Source organism: Grampus griseus (genome assembly GCF_964374135.1).
Source record: "Grampus griseus genome assembly, chromosome: 2".
Classification (NCBI taxonomy): domain Eukaryota; kingdom Metazoa; phylum Chordata; class Mammalia; order Artiodactyla; family Delphinidae; genus Grampus; species Grampus griseus.
In genome coordinates this window covers 98,451,711-98,473,676 of record NC_139018.1, presented here as the reverse complement: position 1 = coordinate 98,473,676, position 21,966 = coordinate 98,451,711, and positions in this window count along the sequence as shown.

Sequence of the window (21,966 nt, the reverse complement as noted above, 5' to 3'; positions counted from 1 at the left end):
TATATATTGATAGTAAAACATTGTTAAATATAGGCACATTGTTGTACATTAGATCTCCAGAACTTATTCTTTTTGCATAACTAACACATTGCATCCCTTTCCCAATGTCTCTCAATTTTCTCCTACCCCAGCCCCTGGCAACCACCATTCTACTCTCTGCTTCTATGAGTTTGACTATTTTAGATAGTACTGATAAGAGAAATAGACATGAGAAATCATGCTGCATTGCCTTTCTGTGTCCGGCCTATTTCACTTAGCATACTGTCCTCCAGAAACCCTCCACGGCAGAATTTCTTTCTTTGTTAAGGCTGAGTAATAATACATTGTGTGTGCGTGTCTGTGTGTGTCTGTCTGTCTTTATCCATCATCCATTGATGACATTTAGGTTGTTTCCGTGTCTTGGCTAATTTGAATAATGTTGCAATAAACATGGGAGTGCAGATATTTCTTTGAGATTCTGATTTCATTTAATTTGAATATATACCCAGAAGTGGCATTACTAGCTTATAAAGTGGGGTTCTGTTTTTAATTTTTTGAGAGGGATCTGCACTGTTTTCCATAATGGCTGTGCCAAATTACATTCTCACCAACACTGTACTATGATTTCTTTTTCTGTACATCTTCACCAATACTTATCTTTGATTTTTGATAGCAATTCTAACAGGTATTAGGTGATATGTGTTGTAATTTTCATTTCCCTGATGATTAGTGATGTTGAGCACATTTTCATATATCTGTTGTCTTCTTTTGAGAAATGTGCATTCAAGCCCTTTGACCATTGTTGGATTTAGATTTCTGTTGGATTATTTGGGTTTTTGTTTGTTTGTTTTTGCTATTGAGTTGTATAGATTCCTTATATATTTTGGATATTAACCCCTTAACAAATATATAGTTTGTAAATATTTTTTCCCATTGCATATGTTACCATTTCATCTTGTTGATGGCTTTCTTTGCTGTGCAAAAGCTTTTTAGTTTGCTGAAATCCCACTTTTCTATTTCTGCTTTTGTTGCTGGTGTTTTTGGTGTCATATTTTTTAAAAATTACTGTGCAGACCAATGTCAAGAAGAATTTTCTCTGTTTTCTTATAGTTTTCCAGTTTTAGATCTTATGTTTAAGTCTTTGATCCAGTTTTTGTGTACGATGTGAGATAAGGGTCACAGTTTATTCTTCTTCATTTAAGTATCCAGTTTTCTCAGCACCATTTATTAAAGAGGTTATCCTTTTCCCATTTTGTGTTCTTGACACCTTGTCATAGATTAGTTGACTCTATGTGGGTTTATTTCTGGCCTCTCTATTCTGTTTCGTTGGCAATATGCCTGGTTTTATGCCAGTGCTATACTGTTTTGATTATGTTACTTTTGTAATATATTTTTTAATCAGGATGTATGATGGCTCCAGGTTTGTTCTTCTTTCTCAAGATGGCTTCAGCTATTTGGGGTCTTTGTGGCTACATAGGAATTTTAGGATTGCTTTTACTATTTCTGTAAAGAATGCCATTGGATATTTTACAGGAATTGCATTGAATCTGTAGATCACTTTGGATAGGATGGACATTTTAACAACACTAATCTTTTCCATCCGTGAATATTGTATGTCTTTATATTTATCTGTGTTTACTTTAATTTCCTTCATCAGTGTTTTATAACTTTTGATGTACAAGTCTTTCATCTCTTTGGTTAAGTTGATTCCTAAACTTTTGTATGTTGATTTATGCCTCCTTCAACTTTACTGAATTAGTTTATCCTAACACTTTTTTTGTTGTTGTTGAATCTTTAGCATTTTTTTACATATATAATGCCATCTTCAAACAGAGACAACTTTACTTTTTTTTTTTTTTGATGCTTTTTATTTTCTGAGCGGACATTATTGCTTTGTTGCTAATCTTAGAGGAAAAGGTTTCAGCTCTTTCCCAGTGATTCCGATGTTATCTGTGGGCTTTTCATATATGGTCTGCATTGTGTTCAGTTCCTTCTTTACCTATTTTGTTGAGAGCTTTTATCATGAATGGTGGGTGAATTTTGTCAAATGCTTTTTATACATCTATCGAGATGATCATATGATTTTTTCTTTCATTTTCGTTAATGTGGTGTTTCACGTTGATTTGTATCAATATATGCTGAACCATCCTTGCATCCCAGGAATAAATTACACTTGGTAATGGTGTTTGATCCTTTTAATGTGCTGTTAGGTTTGGTTTTCTAGTATTGTATTGAGCATTTTAACATCTACGATCATCAGAGATATTGCCCTTAGTTTTATTTTCTTGTGGTGTTCTTGTCTGGTTTTCATATCAGGGTGATGTTGGCCTCATAAAATGAGTTTGGAAATGTTCCCTCATCTATTTTTTGGAAGAATTTATGAAGGATTGGAGTTTATTCTTCTTTGAATGTTTGGTAGAATTCACCCATGAAGCCATTTGGTCATGGGATTATCTGTTGGGAGGTTTTTGATTACAGATTAAATCTCCTTATTTGTTATTAGTCTGTTTAGGCTTTCTATTTCTTCTTGATTCAGTTTTGATAGGTTGTATATTTCTAGGAATTTATCCATTTTTTTCTATGTTGTCTTATACATTGCCATATAATTGTTTATAATACTCTCTTAAGATTTTTTAATTTCTGAGGTAACTGCTACTATGTCTCCTCTTTAGTTTCTGATTTTGAGTCTTCTCTCTCTCATTGAGCTAAAGATTTGCCAGTTTTGTGTATCTTTTCAAAAAACCAAGTATCAGTTTTATTAATTTTTTTCTATAGTTTTTCTGGCCTCTATTTTTGACTTATTTCTGCTCTAATCTTTATTATTTCCTTCCTTATGCTAACTTTCAACTTAGTTTGTTCTTTTTCTAGCTCCTTGAGATGTATAGTTACATCTATTTGAGATCTTTCTTATTTTTTAATGGAGGCATTTATCACTAATGTTCCCTCTTAGTACTGCTTTTGCTTCATCTTTTAAGTTTTAATACATTATATTTTCATTTTTGTTTGTTTCAGGATACTTTTAAAGTTCCCTTTTTCACTCAATTGATTTCCTCTTTCACTCAATTGTTCTTCAAGAGTCTGATATTTCTCACATATTTGTGAGGTTTCCCTTTTTATTATTGTTATAGATTTTTTGGTTCATCCCATTGTGGCTGGAAAAGATGATTGAAATGATTTTGATATTTTTAAATTTGTAAGGACTTGTTTTGTGAACTAGCGTGATCTTATCTGGAGATGTTTTGCAAGTGCTTGAGAAGAATGTGTATTATTCTGCTGTTGGGTGGAAAGTTCTTTATATGTCTGTTGAGGTCCATTTGTTGTATGTGTTGTTCAAGTCAGCCATTTTTTGGTTTGCTTTCTGTCTAGATTTGTATCCATTATTGAAAGTTGGTGTTGAAGTCCCTCCTATTATTGTATTGTTAGTATTATCCTTCAGATCTGTCAGTATTTGTTTTATATATTTATGTGCTCTGATGTTGGGTGTCCATATATTAATAATTATTATACCTTCCTGTTGAATTAAGCCCTTTATCATTATCTAATGATATTTTTTTCTCTGAAGACAGTTTTTGACTTTAAGTCTATTTTGTCTGATGTAAATATAGCCATTCCAGCTTTCTTTTTGTTACTGTTTGCATGGAATATATTTTTTATCTTTTCACTTTCCACCTATGTGTTTTTAAAACTAAAATGAGACTCTTGTAGATAGTATGTTGCTGTTTTTTTTAATCCATTCAGCAACTCTATTCTTTTTGATTGGGACATTTAATTCATTTACAATTAAAGTAATTATTGATAGGTGAGGACTTATCACCATTTTGTTAATGGCTCTCTGTTGTGCATTCCTTTTGTTTCTCTCTTCCTCTATTACTGCCTTCCTTCATTATTTTATGACTCTTTAGTGATTTGCTTTGACTATTTTCTTTTTTTTTCATTTGCTGTACTTATTACAGGCTTTTTCTTTCTGATTAGCTTGAGGTTTGCATAAAATATCTTTCAGTTATAACCGTATATTTAAGTTGATATCAGCCTAACTTCAACCACATACAAAATCTCTGCACTTTTACTCCCACTTTTTGTGCCAACACTTTGTATTCTTCTTCTTATATTGTGTGTCCATTAACACATTATTATCTTTAACTTTTATGATAGGGTTAAAAGTAATTTTTTTGTCCTATTCTTGAAATATACTTTTCTTTGGGCTCTAAATTTTGCAGTTTACTGGTTTTCCTCTTACCTGTCAAAATATTTCTCAGCTTTTCCTAATGGATCAGGACTGCACCTCATTGCTAGGCCCTATTTTCTTTTCTCTTTAACATTTCTGCTTGTGTGAGTTAACCTATGTCAATGTCTTTAAATGCTATCTATATACTGTTCTGATCACCTTCTTTTCACCTTGTTGGTGGAGGAGGGATCCAGTCCTAAATAGTGTAAGATGGCTGAACATGTGACACCCCACACTTGGCAGAAGAGATTGGAAACAGTTTTTTGACACATATATTCACACCCTGGTAGGAGGACATGGAGACCATGTGAAGTACTGAAACATGCGGGTTGCACAAGGGAATCTAGTGGATAAGCAGGGGCTGTAGGAAGCAGGCTTTGTAGTAATAGGATGGTGGTGTACCCCACCTGGGTGGATGTGGTTGGCTTGTTTGAATAATTCTGCAGGCTGTCAGGTGAAATTCTTAGGTTAAGGACTGGGTGAGGTAGAGCTGTTTCAGGTGATATGGGAACCAACTGCCTGGGGACATTTCCTGCTGGGTGGAGGACCATTTCTGGGGAGATCAGGAAAGGCCTCTGGGGCCTTGTGAGCCTCAAAGACTCACAAGTCTTAAGTCTTAACACTCAAGTGTTAAGGGAGCACTTGAAATTTGAGGTCTTACAATATACATACCAATGTTCCTAAATGTATATTTAATTCCAAATCTTATGTCTGTGCTCTATACATTTTTATCCTACTGCCTCCTTACAGTTTCCACTGACATATCTCACAAGCAAGTTAAACCTAATATGTCTGCAGCGCCACCCTCCCCCCATCACCCCACCTTAGTTTGCCTGGTTCTCTGCAAAATTTTAGTGATTTTCCCATGGATTCACTGACTTTCCCATTCTATTTCTGTTGGTTTTCTTTGACTAATGTCTTCTTTCAGTCCAATAAATTTACTTATTAAACAACACTGCCTGTGCAACACAGGTTATGCCACCTCACTGTTTCAAATTCGTTAAGAACTTCCTACTGCATATTGAATAAAATATAAAGTTGTTATCATGATCTATGATGGCTTGTAAGATATAGCCTCTGCCTCAGTTTCCAGTGTCTTCCTTTCCAATCTCTCCTTTGCTTGTTATACAGTAGCTCCCTGTCAATACTTCACTTCTCTGAGTTCCTCAAGCTCTTTCCTACCCTAAGATCTTAAAGACATGCTGTTTCCTCTATCAGGTCTCCTTTTTCTCATTTATTTTATGGTGATTCCTCCTTATCCTTCTGTACAACCTCCCAAATCTATACTTCCCTCAATTCATTATTCTACCTAAAAGCATCCTGTTCTTTTTCTTTAAAAGATATATCAAAGTTTACAATACATATGGACTATGTGTTGACTATTTATTGTTTTATACCTCCAATATGAATAAGGACTCTTCTTTTAGTCATCAGTGTATCTATTTTTTGACACTGTTTTGCACACAGTATGGCTCAAGAAATATTTATCGAATGAAGAATTTAAGAATGAATACATTAAGAACTTAATTGAAGCACAGGAATTTGTGGGTCAGGTTTTACTTTAGTTTAGCCCAGTAGTTCTCAAAATTTTGTTCTGAAGCTCCCTTTACAGTCATAAAAATTATTGAGGACCCCAAAGGGCTTATTAAAATGCCAGTTATATCTATTGCTATTTATTTTATTAAAATTAAATTAATATATTTTAGAAATGTTTATTACTTCATTTAGAAGCAATGATAACATCATTATATGTTAACATAATTTTATGAAAATTTCAAAAGCAAAATCAATTTAGGTCAAATGGTTGACATTTTTTACATTTTTACAAATCTCTAGGGACAACTTAATAGAGGAAAGCTGGATTTTCCTATCTGATTCTGCATTCAGTCTATTGCCGCATCATACATCATATAGCCCCTGAAAAACTTCACTGTACACTCAGGAGTGGATGAAAGTGAAAAAGGCTAATAACATCCTAGTGTTTGACCTCATGGACCCACTGAAAGAGTGACCCTGAACTGTATGAAAATTATGGTCTATATCATCAAAAATTTGTTGAATGGGAGTGGCATGTACTCTTCCTAGACACATTCAGAAGTTTAGGTGAAAACTGGGCCAGAGTCAGAGAAGTAACAATCAACAGAACTGGTTTCTAATTCAGGTCTTAAACACAACACTGTAGCATTAGATATGCCTATTTGCTTAACTTCTATGGGAATTAGTTTCTTCCTCTATAAAATAGAGATAATTGTACCTTTGTTAATTCCTCTACAATGATGATACATGTGATATGGCAGTTGTAAAGTGGCTAAAAGAAAAATTAGCAGAGGCAGACAAATACACAAAGTTACTTGGTTTCACCAGCCCTGCTTCACAAATTGAATAATAGATGTAGGATTTTCTCTCCACAAGGCTTCTTTCCTGGTAGATTTAGTTTTTCATTGTGCCCTCAGGGCTAGAGGAAAAGTATTGGACTGATTAATGATTTTGTGATGGTCTCTATTTTGAGTGGAAAGTGTGGATATAGGTGAGAGAAATATTGCTATGATTTTGTGAAAATCTATTTTCCATGAAGTTCATTTTTTTATGTAATGCAAAAAAGTCAGTTGTGATCTATTTCATGTTGATTCTCTATTCACTGAGAAAGAAGAGATTAAGTGGCTGTCTCAGCAGTTTAGCTGCCCCTAGCAACAGCTCTGCGGCAGCAAGAACATCTTTTCTAACAAGGTGTTTCCTATACAGAATCAGAGATGAATGTCATGACAGTTTTCTTGTCTCAAGCCTCACAACGTAACTGTCCTGTTTTGTGAAGTCTTGCTTCTGGTAAAATTCAGACTCATATGCAATACATCTCTAAAAGTCATCAGATTTTGTAGTGCAAATGAGAATTTAATGTTTCAAAGAGTAAGTTACTGTTTCTTCATGTGGTTAATAGACTAGAAAATAAGGACAACATTTGTACTGTTGTTCAAATCCTTAAAATGGCCAAATTGTAAACTAGATGTGTTTCCAAATTGTTGGATTGTCACAACTTCAATAAATCCTGAAGTTAATGATAATCCTGAAGGTTTTACAAGGGAGGGAGATTAGCTAGTACTACATCCCTACCCCACCTACTCAAACTCACCCAGTGAGACACACACACACACACACACACACACACACACACACACACACACACACACACACACACACACACACACACACAGTCGTGTGAGAGAGAATTTAATGAGCCTAAAATGACAGGTGGTTATCCTGCCCTTTATTATGCTCTTGATAATCTGATACTTCATTCCTATTTACTTTAGAACAGGGGTTCTCATACTTCCATGTGCATCAGAATCACCTGGAAGCCTTACTAAAATACAGATGCCTGGACACCACCCCCAGAATTTCTGATTCAGTAAGTTTGGGGTGGGGTCCTAGGATTTGCATTTCTTACAATTTGCCAGGTCCAAGTTCTGCACTTTGAGAAATACTACAGAAGCCTGATAGAGATCTTATTTTCAGATAGTGCTCTCAGCTTAGACACACCAGCCTTCAAGTATTTACTCACTGTATGACCGAGGACAGTTTTGTTTTTCTATGCCTGAATTTCTTCCTCTGAAAAGTGGGCATAACACATCACAAGTCTATTGCAAGTGTCATATGAGATAAAGAGTTTAAGACTGGTACCTGGATAGGTGAGTGTTCTATAGTTCTTAATTTTTTTTTAAGAATTAGCTTCAATTCAAAGTTGGATTCGCTGCATGTTTGCAGTGTGAGTATTTTATGTTGATGATTGAAAACACATTTACTATATTTAGGTACCCAACCCACAGGTGGAGAGTCTAACAATGAAACAAAAATTGAGACTGGTTTATTTTCTCAATTCCAGGGAGGGAAAAATACCTTTTGTAATTTTTTATTTTTCAACCAAAATTTTAATTCTAGATTTTCCACAGACCCTACGATATTTTCGCCGAAACCGAACTGCATAAGTGCCTTAGCTCTTATTGGATAAGTCATAATTTTTCTGTATATGTGTTTTAGATTATCTCATCATATATGGTTTCTTCTCTAGCTTTCACACCATTATCTGTAGGAGTGAAGTGTGGATCCCAGGTCTTTAAATATTCTTGCTAAGAACCACCCCCCTTCCTCAACAACACTCACTGCCTCTCTGTTGAATCCTGCTCAAGGATCCAGAACTAATCAGATTGTGCCCTTCATTCTTCTATCAATTGTTCTGTGAACCCCGATATTTCCAAGTCACGCCATCATCCATATTCATCCCTTATTCCAATAAGTCTCTACTTTTTTATGCAATCTTTCTCCTTTCTTTGTCCCCAAACCTTCCAATGAATACCCTGGGACTCTGCCTCTTATTAACACAACTCTCTGAAGTTTTAACCTATTTACCAAACATTTGTTCACCTCCTTGCTCTCTGACACTTAACCCTCTCTAAAGAAACTGCTTCCCATGAAACCTCTGAAGGAGGGGAAGGGGTGTTTTTTCCCTCTGTTCTTTTCTGCCACTGGGCCTGGAGATAGTTAGATACTCTCTTGGTACTTTTCAGACCATTCTCCTTAAAAATACTCAGATTTGAGGTTCAAGCTATCGGATTATGCTGTTCATTACTCCACCTTGCTACAAGCCTCCATAGACCTCCAGGTCTCTTTCTCTCCAACATTCCTTCAAACTCCTACTATCTGGCAAATTTATTCATATTCACTCTCTCTCTCTCTTTCTCTCCAGTGTGTGTATATATACACACACACACATACTGGAATGTATATGCGTGTGTAATTTTATTTATATATATATATTTTATACATGTACAGAGAGAATGAATTTGCTATATACTAAATGGTTTAATTATCCACATATCTGCCATCTCAATTCTTTGACTGTGATCCAGTGTTCACATCCTTAACCTTAACCCTATCTCAGGCATTCGCTTCTATGTTCATAACGTAGATGTTGCCATTACCAGTGATGGCACTCCTCCAACATCTTCATTTTAAACATTATACTCTTCAAACACTATTCCTCTTTTTCCAACTCACTCTCTCTAGTGTCCAGACCCCCCAAATTCTTAAGCCCAACTAGGATCTACAATCTATTGATTTTAGTACTGTTGCAATATTTCCACACATTACATGTCCTCACTTCCACTTTCATATAGAGTTTATAATCCATTATCATAATCACCACTTTGCAAATGCCTTCATGGCCTCTTTCTTCCTATAATGTATGCTTCCAGAAAATTCTGAAAACTGGCTAAATCCAATTCTCTTCCTACTCCCCAGGACTGAAACAATGTTGACTGCTTTTGTATATGTATATGTTTTTTATTTGTTATTGGTCAATTGTGTATGCCTCTATTGAAGGTCAACCCTTTACATTTACTCTGGATCCCATCCCCTCTCAAAGGCATGACTCAAGTGACTGTCCAGCCTGTCTCTTTTTCATTACCGATCTCCCCCCTTTACTGGTTTATTCAAATGAGCAATAATTTTCTCAATTAAGAATAAAAGTTACTTAATCTCACATCCCTTCTCTGTCCTTGTTCTATTTCTCTAAGCTTCTTTCAGTAAAATACTCAAAATAGTACCCTATACTTGCTGTCTCAATATGTTTAGTCTCCTTTTCCCCATTCTTGTTTTTGTTTTCGATAGGTAAAAAGTGCATTTATTTAGGAAAAACACACTCCACAGACAGTGTGGGCCATCTCAGAAGGCAAGAGCGGCCTCTCCATTCTTGTTTGAAATCGCTTGAATCAGACCTTTTGTCTACTGCTCTACAGAAGTCTTGAAAGTTAGTACTATGTTGTTAGATCCAATGGTCAATTCCTAGTCTTTGTTTTACATAATTTATCAGTGTTATTTGATCACTTGATTTTCCTTTAATATCTTTTTTCACTGGTTTCTTGATATCAACATCTGGTTTTCCTATTCCACTAGCACTTAATCTTCAGTTTGATTTTTCTCATTTTCAAAACCTCTGAATATTGGAATATTCCAGTGTTCAGTTATCAGACCTCTACTATTTAGTTTTCATACTCCCTAATGAGGTGATCTCACCCAACTTTAAAGACTTTAAATCAGCTGTTGACTTCCGAATTTATCTCTGCCTCTCCCAGAATACAGATTCATATATTTTATGACATGCTCAACATCACCCTGCAGATGTCTAATAGCTATTAAAATTTATCATTTCTAGAAATGAACGCAGCTACACCACGCCTTGTCTTTCACATCTCATTTGATAATATTTTCATCCTTCTTTCTTGCCTAAGCCAAAAACTGTGAATTCATCTGTCATCTCCATGTTCCTTTTGTCAGCAAAAGCTGTCAGATCTATCTTCAGAAATCATTTAGGATCTGACCACATCTTGCCATTATTATGTCAACACTCCAATTCAAGCACCATCATTTCTTAGCTAGGCTGTTTCAGTAGCCTCAAAGGTGGTCTCCTGGCTTTCTTCTGCCCCACACCCTGCCTTTTACTTTCAACATGGAAATCTGAGTAATCTTTTAACAGTATAAGTCAGATCATGTCATTTACCTGATTAAAACTTCTCAGTGGCTTCCTGTATTTCAGGGTAAAAGTCCAAGTCCTTATAATAACCTCTAAGGCCCTAAAAATTATAGCTGTACTCTTTCCATTCTAACCTAATTTAGAGCACATGTGTTCTGGTTTACATACTGTTCCCTGAATGTACCAGGCATGCTTCTACTCCAGGACCTTTGTAGTTGTTTTTTCTCTCTGCCTTGAGTGCTCTTCCCTCAGATATCTGCATTGTTCACTTTCTCAATCCCTTCAGGTCTTTTTATAGCGTCACTCTATCATCTGGACAATAAAACAGCATTTCTCCTTGCCCACTCCTCTGAATTCCTTTTACCTTATTTTTCTCTGTAGCCTTGGTCATCATCTGATAAAATGTGTTTTGTATTTATCTTTGTGTTTATTCATTGCCTGTCTCTCTTAACAAGAATGTAAATTCCATGAGGGCTGAAACTTTGAGTTCAACACTGTATCCTCAGTACATCGAACTGTCCTTGGCACATAGTAGGTGCCTAACAAGTATTTGTTGAATGAAACAAATTAACTACATATTAGCACTTAAAGACAATGACTTGAGTGTTAAATTAAATGGACCATGTAAGCTGCAATTAGTTTTTATTTTGTGTCTGATGATTCTTAAAATAGATTTTGCTTACAGAATCTTAATTGCCAGATTGTGGTATGTATTTAAAATTCTCTGTATTGATGGTAATGATGAGTGTAATTATGATAATGACTTAAGCAATGATAATGATAACACAATCTCTTCCCTTTTAAAGATTTTAGTTCAGTTAAGTAGGGGGAAAAACATGAAAAAATTAAGCAAAACTTTCCTGTGTCCTTGATGACTTTTTTCTCTGTTTAAGTGAAAAAGTTAAAAAACCTTTGAATTATGAAACTGAAATTATTTTTGATTTTTTAAATTAATTCTTATTGGAATATCGCTGCTTTACAATGCTGTGTTAGCCTCCACTGAACAACAAAATGAATCAGCCATACACGTACAGATACCCCCTTCCTTTTGGACTTCCCTCCTATTTAGGTTACCACAGTGCCTTAGGTAGAGTTCCCTTTGTTATAAAGTATGTTCCCATCAGTTGTCTATTTTATACACAGTATCAATATATAACATTTAAAGTAGAAAATGTGTATATTGCTAACTGGTTCTTATTCTTACTTAGTACATTGTAGTGAAAAAGTTTCAGAATCTTACCTCTCACACTTCTTATGAGTAGTAGATTCATAATATGCTATTTTCTGTGGCATGCAAAGTAAATATTAAGAATTATTAGATTTATTTATAACTACTCTTATAGATATTTGCTTTAGGGAGTAGAGGTTGGAGATTGCTTAGACATAGAGGTTGTTTGATAAATGTGGTCCTAGTGGGAACCAGAAATGATTTATTACTTTTCTGAGAAAAATTCAGCAAATGATAGAGAAGACATGGTGAAGATAAACCCAGAGAGGAAACAATATTAGTTTAGGGCTTGACAAGGGATGGTCTCTGGCAAACATCCCAGACTCCTAGAATTTCAAAATGCTATATCATAGGAATAATAGTGAACCAGTAATAGTTCAGTCTTCACAAGACCGAAGCCTAGCTTTACATCCTTTCAATTTGTAATTGGATTAATATCATCTTGGATTATGATGTCTCTAACAAAAGTAAGTCGTCTCTGTAAGAAAACAACTTATCCTATGTTGAGTCTTAAATTATCTTTCCTGATCCTCATTTATAATGTGTAGGACTCAATAAAGAATAATGAGATATAACAGAAGACAAGATATTTTTGAAATCCATAGGATATAATAGGTAACTGAAACAGACTCCATGTAATGGAGTTTTAAGACACAAATTTGAATATGATTTTGATTAATATGTTCAAGAAATTGAAAGATTAAATTAAGAGTTTAGGAGGAGAATTTGTATAAAAATGAAATAAATGATGAAGACAAAATTCTAGAACTGAAAATATAACTGAAGGTAATAATTCTATGAATGGGTTATACTGTAGGTTAAATACAACTGAAGAGAGAATTACTGAAATAAAAGATAAAATTTTTAAAAATCCATAGATATTTTCATGCAAATATACAAAATGCAAAAAATTATATGAGACATACATAATATAATTAAAAGTTATAATATACGTAAAATTAAAGTATCAGAAAGAGAAAAGAAGAATAGCTCAGAAGTAATACATGAACAAAAATAAGATAGAATTGGGTAAACCTAGGTAAAGACATGAGGCCACAGATTCAAGCCCCAAGTATATTAGATAAAAATAAAATATAGTTGTGGCACATTATACTAATATCTCTTTTCTGAAAAAGATAAAATATCTCTAAAGTGGCTAGAGAAACAGAAAAAATAACCAGAAAGGAGCAGCAATAAGAATGCTAGTAGATTTCTGAACAGATGGAAGCCATAGGCAAATGATATATCTTGAAATCATTGCGTGAGAATAACTGCCAACCTAGAGTTCTAATACAATTCAATGTTCATTTCATTTTTAAAAAAGACAAGAAAGTAAACATTATTACACAAAAACTAAGAGAATTTTTAATAGAGCCACACTAAAATATATACAAATGGGTGTTATTCAGGCAGAAGAAAAATGAGAACAGATTAAAGTTCTAAGATACAAGAAATAATCAAGAGATGATAAAAAGTAAATATGCATGTTAATTTAATGGAAAGGTGACTAAAAATAATGAAAGAATTATATTAAATGCTTAAAAATATAGAGAATTAAAGTACGTGACAATAATCACTAATAACCCAGGAAGGAATAAATGGGGTTAAAGCATACTTAAACCAAGGATATTATTTGTGAACCAAGATGTTCTTCAAAGAAACAAAACTACAGAGATTTGATTGTGCCAGAACTCAGGAAATGCTGTGCACATGTGCCTTCCAGAAGAATATACTAGGGGCTTAGCTTCATCCAAACAGAAAAACTTTGGCAAAAAGACTGACAGTATTTCATATATTTAATTGTAGAGCTAAAGGTAGGGTTGTGGATTAAAGAATATTACATAAACATTGCATGTTATAGCATGAGAGAACAGAGAAAAATGAGGAAATAAGATCACTGAATGTCTTATAGATAACAAGTGGAGTCATATGATACCTTCTGTAACTGACATATCAGATAGCAAACGGGTAAGGAAAAAGGTGCTAAATAAGGTAATAAGAATAATAAAAATAGAATCTTTTCTAAGTAACAAAGTAAATTTTTAAAAAGCAGAGAGCACAACAAATAGAGACAAAATGCAGTCAACACTACACAATACAGTAATTACAGCATATGATATTATGATAGAACAGACACCAATTGTAAAAGTTAGAGTTAATGGGTTTAACTTGCCTGTTAAAAATGAATTTGCAAATTTGTTCATTAGGAAAAACTTAACTCTATACCAGATATGAGATACACCTAAAAAGCAGTGATTCATAAAGGCCATTCAATTATATGAATGGACAAAGATTTACCAGGTAAATGGAAAAAATAAAAAAACTGGTATTGCAATCCTGACCTGAGATAAAGTGAAATACAAGCCAAAACACTTAATATGACATACAAAAATATAATTTAATAGCTATGAATATCTTTGCATAAAATAATGCACAAAAACCTACATAAAACAGAACTACAAAAGGTTCAAGGAGAAATACAGAGAAAAATATTAATAGTACATACTGACATCACTTTGAGTAAAACAGGTCAAGCAGACAAATATGTAAGGATATAAAACACCTCAGTAACATAAGATTTACTGGATATGGATTGAACCCAAATACTAGAAAATATTATTTCTTTTCTAACATATAGAACTTTCACAAAAATTGATCATACTAAGGCACAAAGAAATATTACTGGGTTACATAAAATAGAAATATGTATTAACTAGAAATATTACAAATAACAGTCTCAGTTCAAAATACAGTGAAAGTAGAAATTAAATATAGACCTGTAAACAAAAAGATCTTTTTATATAGAGATAAAAAAATACGTATATTTTTTCTTTTTGAGTTTTTATTAATTTCTTTATTTTTGCTGTGTTGGGTTTTCATTTCTGTGCGAGGGCTTTCTCTAGTTGTAGCAAGCGGGGGCCACTCTTCATCACGGTGCACAGGCCTCTCACTATCACAGCCTCTCTTGTTGCGGAGCACAGGCTCCAGATGCACAGGCTCAGTAGTTGTGGCTCACGGGCCTAACTGCTCTGCGGCATGTGGGATCCTTCCAGACCAGGGCTCGAACCCGTGTCCCCTGCATTAGCAGGCAGACTCTCAACCACTGAGCCACCAGGGAAGCCCAAAAAATACATATGTTTTAAAACTGGAGGAGCAACAAACCGAAAATCTAAGAGAAAAATGGGTGAAAGATATGAATAGACAATTCATAGACAGTTGTCTATGACAATTGATCTCTAAGCATATAAAAAGATAGTCTATTTCACTTTCACTAAGAGAAATGATATATCTAGGGAGACCTTTTGATGGGAGGCAGCATATTTGTTTACTCTTAAAGTGTCCCCCCAGAAAGAATGCTTATTTGTCCCAAGAGAAAAATAGTGATTATACCATGGTGAATATGGCCAACCCCTTGATTAGGTGATCAAAAATTAATTGTCACTAATAAAGGGCAGTTGGACTTACTGAGCCTCCAGTTGTAATACTTTGAGGGTGCATCACCTATGTAGTGTTCTGAGTTAGAATGCCTAATATGAATGTAATCATGGAGAAACATGAGCCAAACCAATAGGAAATTTCCATTAAAAGAAAGAGTTACTGTATTATTTTAAAATGTTAATATTCTAAAAGACAATACAACAACAACAACAAAAGCTGTGGGAATATTTCAAATTAATGGAGGTTAACTGAGACAGGAAAACTAAATGCAATACCTGACCCTAGACTGCATCCTGTACTGGAGGGGAAAAAAGGAGTCAATGGACAAAATTGGAATTTGAATGGTAAATTATCCTATCAATATTATATTTACTCAAGTTGATGACTGTGCTATGGCCATTTAATATCTCTATTTTTAGGAAATGCATTTTAAACTATTTATGGGTAAAAAAGCCATGATACATGTAGCTTACCACCAAGTGGTTCAGAAAAATAATGCATACCTAGAGTGCTGAGCTCTAGGCAGTGGAGATACTGTAATGAAAAGAAGGAATATGATCATTGTCCTATGGGAAAATGCATGATGGGAAGCAGACATTAAACAAATAATAACGGTAAGAACTGTATACATCAAATGGGATAACTGCTATAAAGGATTAACAGATACATAATACTAAATAAAAAATACATAAACAACAAGGACCTACTGTATAGCACAGGGAACTATATTCAACGTCTTGTAGTAACCTATAATGGAAAAGAATCTGAAAAAGAATACACACACACACACACACATATAACTTAATCATTTTGCTGTATACCTGAAACTAACACAGCATTGTAAATTAACTATACTTCAATTTTTTAAAAGTGCAGGATGTTAAAAGAAAACTTTTGAGTCACTCTTTAGTGATTTAACCTCTTGGTCATAACTGGTTGAATGGAAAGGAAGGAACCCAATCCAGGTAGATCACTTAGATGGTATGCTGGTCATTCTTATTTTGCCTCTCCCCAATCTCTTATCTCCTTACCCTGCCATTCTGTTCCTTTTTTAACCTTCTCTGCCCTTCTCTGTGCCCATGAGGTTGGCCACTATCAACTTACTGGGAGTCCCTTGCCCTCTGGCTTCCAGTGGGTCTGGAATATGGAGCATAGTGGTCTGGATGTTACCTTGCTCTCTTTCTGCCTCATCACTATGGTTTTTACAGTGGATGCATCTGTCTTTTAACTACAGCTCTTTTGGGGATACCTCCTCCTCCAGTGCTCCTCCTTCTTGTTCTCTCAGACCTAATGGTGATAAAAACTTACTTCCTTTGCTAGATCTTGGGTGCCTTAATCTCCATTATTTGTTCTTTAAATTTTTCCTCCATTGCTGTAAATACGCCCTTAATTAAATTCTGAAAAACAACAGCCAAGTAAGCCTTCTGTTTTCTGTTGGGACTCTGACTAATACAGAGTGCTTCTCTTTTAATTTGCAATTAGAACTAAGATCTAAGTCTTAGTTCCAGATTTGGTTTCTTAAATAGAGGTTATGAGAAAAGTTCATTGTTATGGAGTCACCTTACATCATGTGAATGAACCTAGAAAGAGGAAAAGCTGGTGTTTAAAACAGAGAACTGAAGCAGATGTGCAGAGACTAGAGACTGCAAGTGAAGATTACCTGGGTTCTTATTACTTTCCAGCTGCTGATTTCATCCTGAGGGCCAGCGGCATTCCTGCATTTGTGTCCAATGAGACAACAGTATTATAGTTATAAATTACTCCATTATTTTCCAAGGACAGACCAAACTCGTTTTATTTTTGGCACTATGAAATTTTATTTTGTGCTTGAATTTTTGCTTCTTCTTCAAAATCTGTCAAAACTGTGTTGATAGAGTTCTCAGCATTTTCCTACTAGAATAGAAAAGTAAAATCATGTAAAGTAACTTAAAAAAATACTCTGGGAGGATATATAACAAATTTTCATTTTTTTTTCTCTGTGTATAGGATTTATTTTTCTCTGTATTGTCTTTATTGATAAGAATCACGTAGCACATAGAATTAATACATTTTCACTTGAAAATTTATTCGGATAATCTATAAGTGTATGAAAAATACTTTCAAATGTGTTCTTGGATGATTGGGAAAGTGATATTAGGCATAATTTTACTTGATTCATTCAATTTACAGATGAGAAAAAATGAGCAGACTTGAGCAAAAGTAATGAATGTATTTTATATTTCAAAATGAATAAAACATGTACAGTAATCCATTATATTATGTTAAGATATATAAAATACTATATTCCCTTTCACTTGAAACTTGAATTCAATATTGGATTCAATATTGATGGGAATTTCTTATTGTTAATGATGTGCTTTAAAGCATTTTCTACCTAAGTGGTGAGCCCACAACAAGCCTCATGAATCATAACTTAAAACAGCCAGGGGAGGAAGTTTCATCTATTGTAATTATGGAAAGAGAATCAAGCAAATGTATTTCTAAAATTATGCACACTTATAGAAAATCTTAATGGGCTGTTATAAATCTGCAGATAAGTAGCTGTAAATACTTCCTAGAAGTGAGTGTGGTGAAGGGAGACACTGCACTAAAATCAGAGAACTGGCTTCTCCTTGTGCATTTGCTGTCGGCTTATGGCTTCAGTTTCTCCATCAGTGTATTTGGGAATATAACTCCATTAATGACTCCCCTGCCTATTTCATCCAGTAATTTTGAGACTCTTTGTAGTTAGGTGATGTGTAAGTACATTAATGTGTAAAGTTTCCTGCAGCCAAGTTGTTGTAATTTTAATTGTTACGTTTAGATTATGAAGCAAAAACAGTAAACCAGGGATGTTTAGTTTTATGCAGTGTATTAACATCTCAATTTACATGAGCTCTACGTGCTCCAGGTGCTTTCATATACATGATTTTATTTGATTTTTGCAAAAGTTCTGAGAACCAGGTGCAGAAGGAATCATTTCCTCCCCTTTTTTTCAACATGGTGAAACTGAGGTTCAGGGGTTTTTATTACTATTGCAGTAATAATACAAATAGGTGGTGTTTTTGAGTATTTACCACGTGCTGGGCATTGTAGTATGGTTAGATGATGTGCCAGCAGTCGTGCGGTCATCCAGTGGTGATGAGTGGATGTGTAACAGGATCTTCTGACAATTCTCCTGTGTTTTCCACTATGCCATTGTAGATTTCAGATTTACACTCTGATAATTTGTTAGATCTATTTATCTGAGTACATTCAGATTCATACTTGAGTGTAATATGAGTTTCATTCTTAAATGCTTTCAGTCTTTCACCATTGAGAAGGGATGATGTTTGCTGTGGGTTGGGTTTGTCATATATGGCCTTTATTATGTAGAGGTAGGCTCCCTCTATGACCATTTTCTGGAGAGTTTTTATCATAAATGGGTGTTGGATTTTGTCAAAAGCTTTTTCTGCATCTGTTGAGATGATCATATGGTTTTTATCCTTCAGTTTATTAATATGGTGTATCACACTGATTGATTTGCATATATTGAAGAATCCTTGCATCCCTGGGATAAATCCCACTTGATCATGGTGTACTATCGTTTTAATGTGTTGTTGGATTTTGTTTGCCAGTATTTTGTTGAGGATTTTTGAGTCTATGTTCATCAGTGATATTGGTCTATAATTGTCTTTTTTTGTGATATCTTTGTCTGTTTTTGGAATCAGGGTGATGGTGGCCTCGTAGAATGAATTTGGGAGTGGTCCTCCTGCAATTTTCTGGAAGAGTTTGAGAAGGATAGGTTTAGCTCTTTTCTAAATGTTTGATAGAATTAACCTGTGAAGCCATCTGGTCCTGGACTTTTGCTTGTTGGAAGATTTTTAATTACAGTATCAATTTCATTACTTATAATAAGTCTGTTTATATTTTCTAATTCTTCCGGGTTCAGTCTTAGAAAATTGTACCTTCTCAAGAATTTGTCCATTTCCTCGAAGTTATCCATTTTATTGGCATTATAGTTGTTTGTAGTAGTATGTCATAATCCTTTGTATTTCTGCGGTATCAGCTGTGATTTCTCCTTTTTCATTTCTAATTTTATTGATTTGCCTCCTCTCCCTTTTTTTCTTGATGTGTCTGCCTAGAGGTTTATCAGTTTTATTTATCTTCTCAAAGAACAAACTTTTAGTTGTATTGATCTTTGCTGTTGTTTTCTTTGTTTCTACTTCATTTATTTCTGCTCTGATCTTTATGATTTCTTTCCTTCTACTGACTTTGGGTTCTCTTTCTTCTTCTTTCTCTAGTTGCTTAGGTGTAAGGTTAGATTGTTTATGTGAGATTTTTCTTGTTTTCTGAGGTGAGATTTAATTGCTATAAACTTCCCTCTTTGAACTGCTTTTGCTACTTCCCGTAAGTTTTGGGTCATCGTGTTTTCACTGTCATTTGTTCACATGTATTTTTCTTTCCTCTTTGATTTCTTCACTGATCTCTTGGTTATTTAGTGCACTGTTTAGCCTCCATGTATTTGTGTTTTCTACAGTTTTTCTCCTGTAATTGATTGCTAATCTCATAGTGTTGTGGTCGGAAAAGATGCTTGATATGATTTTAATTTTCTTAAATTTTCTGAGGCTTGATTTGTGACCCCAGATGTGACCTATCCTGGAGAATGTTCCATGTGCACTTGAGAAGAAAGTGTATTCTGCCACTTTTGAGTGGACTGTCCTATAAATATCAGTTAAATCTCTCTGGTCTGTTGTGTCACTTAAAGCTTGTGTTTCCTTATTTATTTTCTGTTTGGATGATCTGTCCATTGGTGTAAGTGGGGTGTTAAAGTCCCCCACTATTATTGCGTTACTATTGATTTCCCCTTTCATGGTTGTTAGCATTTGCCTTATGTATAGAGGTGCTCCTATGTTGGGTGCACAAACATTTATAATTGTTACATCTTCTTCTTGGATTGATCCCTTGATCATTATGTAGTGTCCTTCTTTATCTCTTATAATAGTCTTTATTTTAAAGCCTATTATATCTGATATGAATATTGCTACTCCAGCTTTCTTTTGATTTCCATTTGCATGGAATATCTTTTTCCATCCCTTCACTTTCAGTCTGTATGTGTCCCTAGGTCTGAAGTGGGTCTCTTGCAGACAGCATGTATATGGGTCTTCTTTTTGTATCCATTCAGCCAGTCTGTGTCTTTTGGTTGGAGCATTTAATCCATTCACATTCAAGGTAATTATTGATATGTAAGTTCCTGTTACCGTTTTCTTAATAGTTTTGGGTTTGTTTTTGTGGGTCTTTTTCTTCTCTTGTGTTTCCTGCCTAGAGAAGTTTCTTCAGCATTTGTTGTAAAGCTGGTTTGGTGGTGCTGAATTCTCTTAGCTTTTGCTTGTCTGTAAAGCTTTTGATTTCTCCATCAAATCTGAATTAGATCCTTGCTGGGTAGAGTCACCTTGGTTGTAGGTTTTTCTCTTTTATCCCTTTACATATATCCTGCCACTCCCTTCTGGCCTGCAGAGTTTCTGCTGAAAAATCAGCTGATAAGCTTATGGAGAATACCCTTCTAAGTTATTTTTTGCTTTTCCTTTGCTGCTTTTAATATTTTTTCTTTGAATTTAACTTTTGTTAGTTTGATTAATATGTGTCTTGGTGTGTTTCTCCTAGGGTTTATTCTGTATGGGACTCTGTGCTTCCTGGACTTGAGTGGCTATCTCCTTTCCCATGTTAGGGAAGTTTTCGACTATAATCTCCTCAAATATTTTCTCAGACCCTTTCTTTTTCTCTTCTTCTTCTGAGATCCCTATAATTCAAATGTTGCTGGATTTAGTGTTGTCCCAGAGGTTTCTGAGATTGTCTTTAATTCTTTTCATTCTTTTTTCTTTATTCTGCTCCTTGGCAGTTATTCCCACCATTCTGTCTTCCAGCTCTCTTACTCGTTCTTCTCCCTCAGTTATTCTGTTATTGATTCCTTCTAGTGTATTTTTCATTTCAGTTATTGTGTGTTCATCTCTGTTTGTTCTTTAGTTCTACTAGGTCTAGCTAAACATTTCTTGTTTTTTCTTGATCCGTGCCTCCATCCTATTTCCGATATTCTGGATCATCTTTTCTATTATTACTCTGAATTCTTTTTCAGGTAGGTTGCCTATTTCCTATTCATTTATTTAGTCTAGTAGGTTTTTACCTTGCTCCTTCATCTGTAACATTGTTTTATCATCTTTTTTTTTTTTCTTTTTTTGATGTGTTGGATTGTGTTCCTTTCTTACTGATTGTTTGGCCTGAGGCTTCCTGCACTGGAGCTTGTAGGCTGTTGGGTAGAGCTGGGTCTTGGTAACGAGATGAGGACCGCATGGAGACCTCACTCTGATGAATATTCCCTGGGGTCTGAAGTTCTTTGTTAGTCCAGTGGTTCAGATGTAGAGTTCCCACCATAGGACCTCAGTCCCAACCCCTGGCTCATGAACCAAGATCCCGCAAGTCTCACAGGGTGGGAAAAAAAAAGAAGAAGAGTAGCAGAACAATAACAAAGAGTAACAAATAAAATAAGATTAGAAAACTAACGGATATGTTAGAAAAAATAAAACTATAGATGAAACAACAACCAGAAGGTAAAACAGA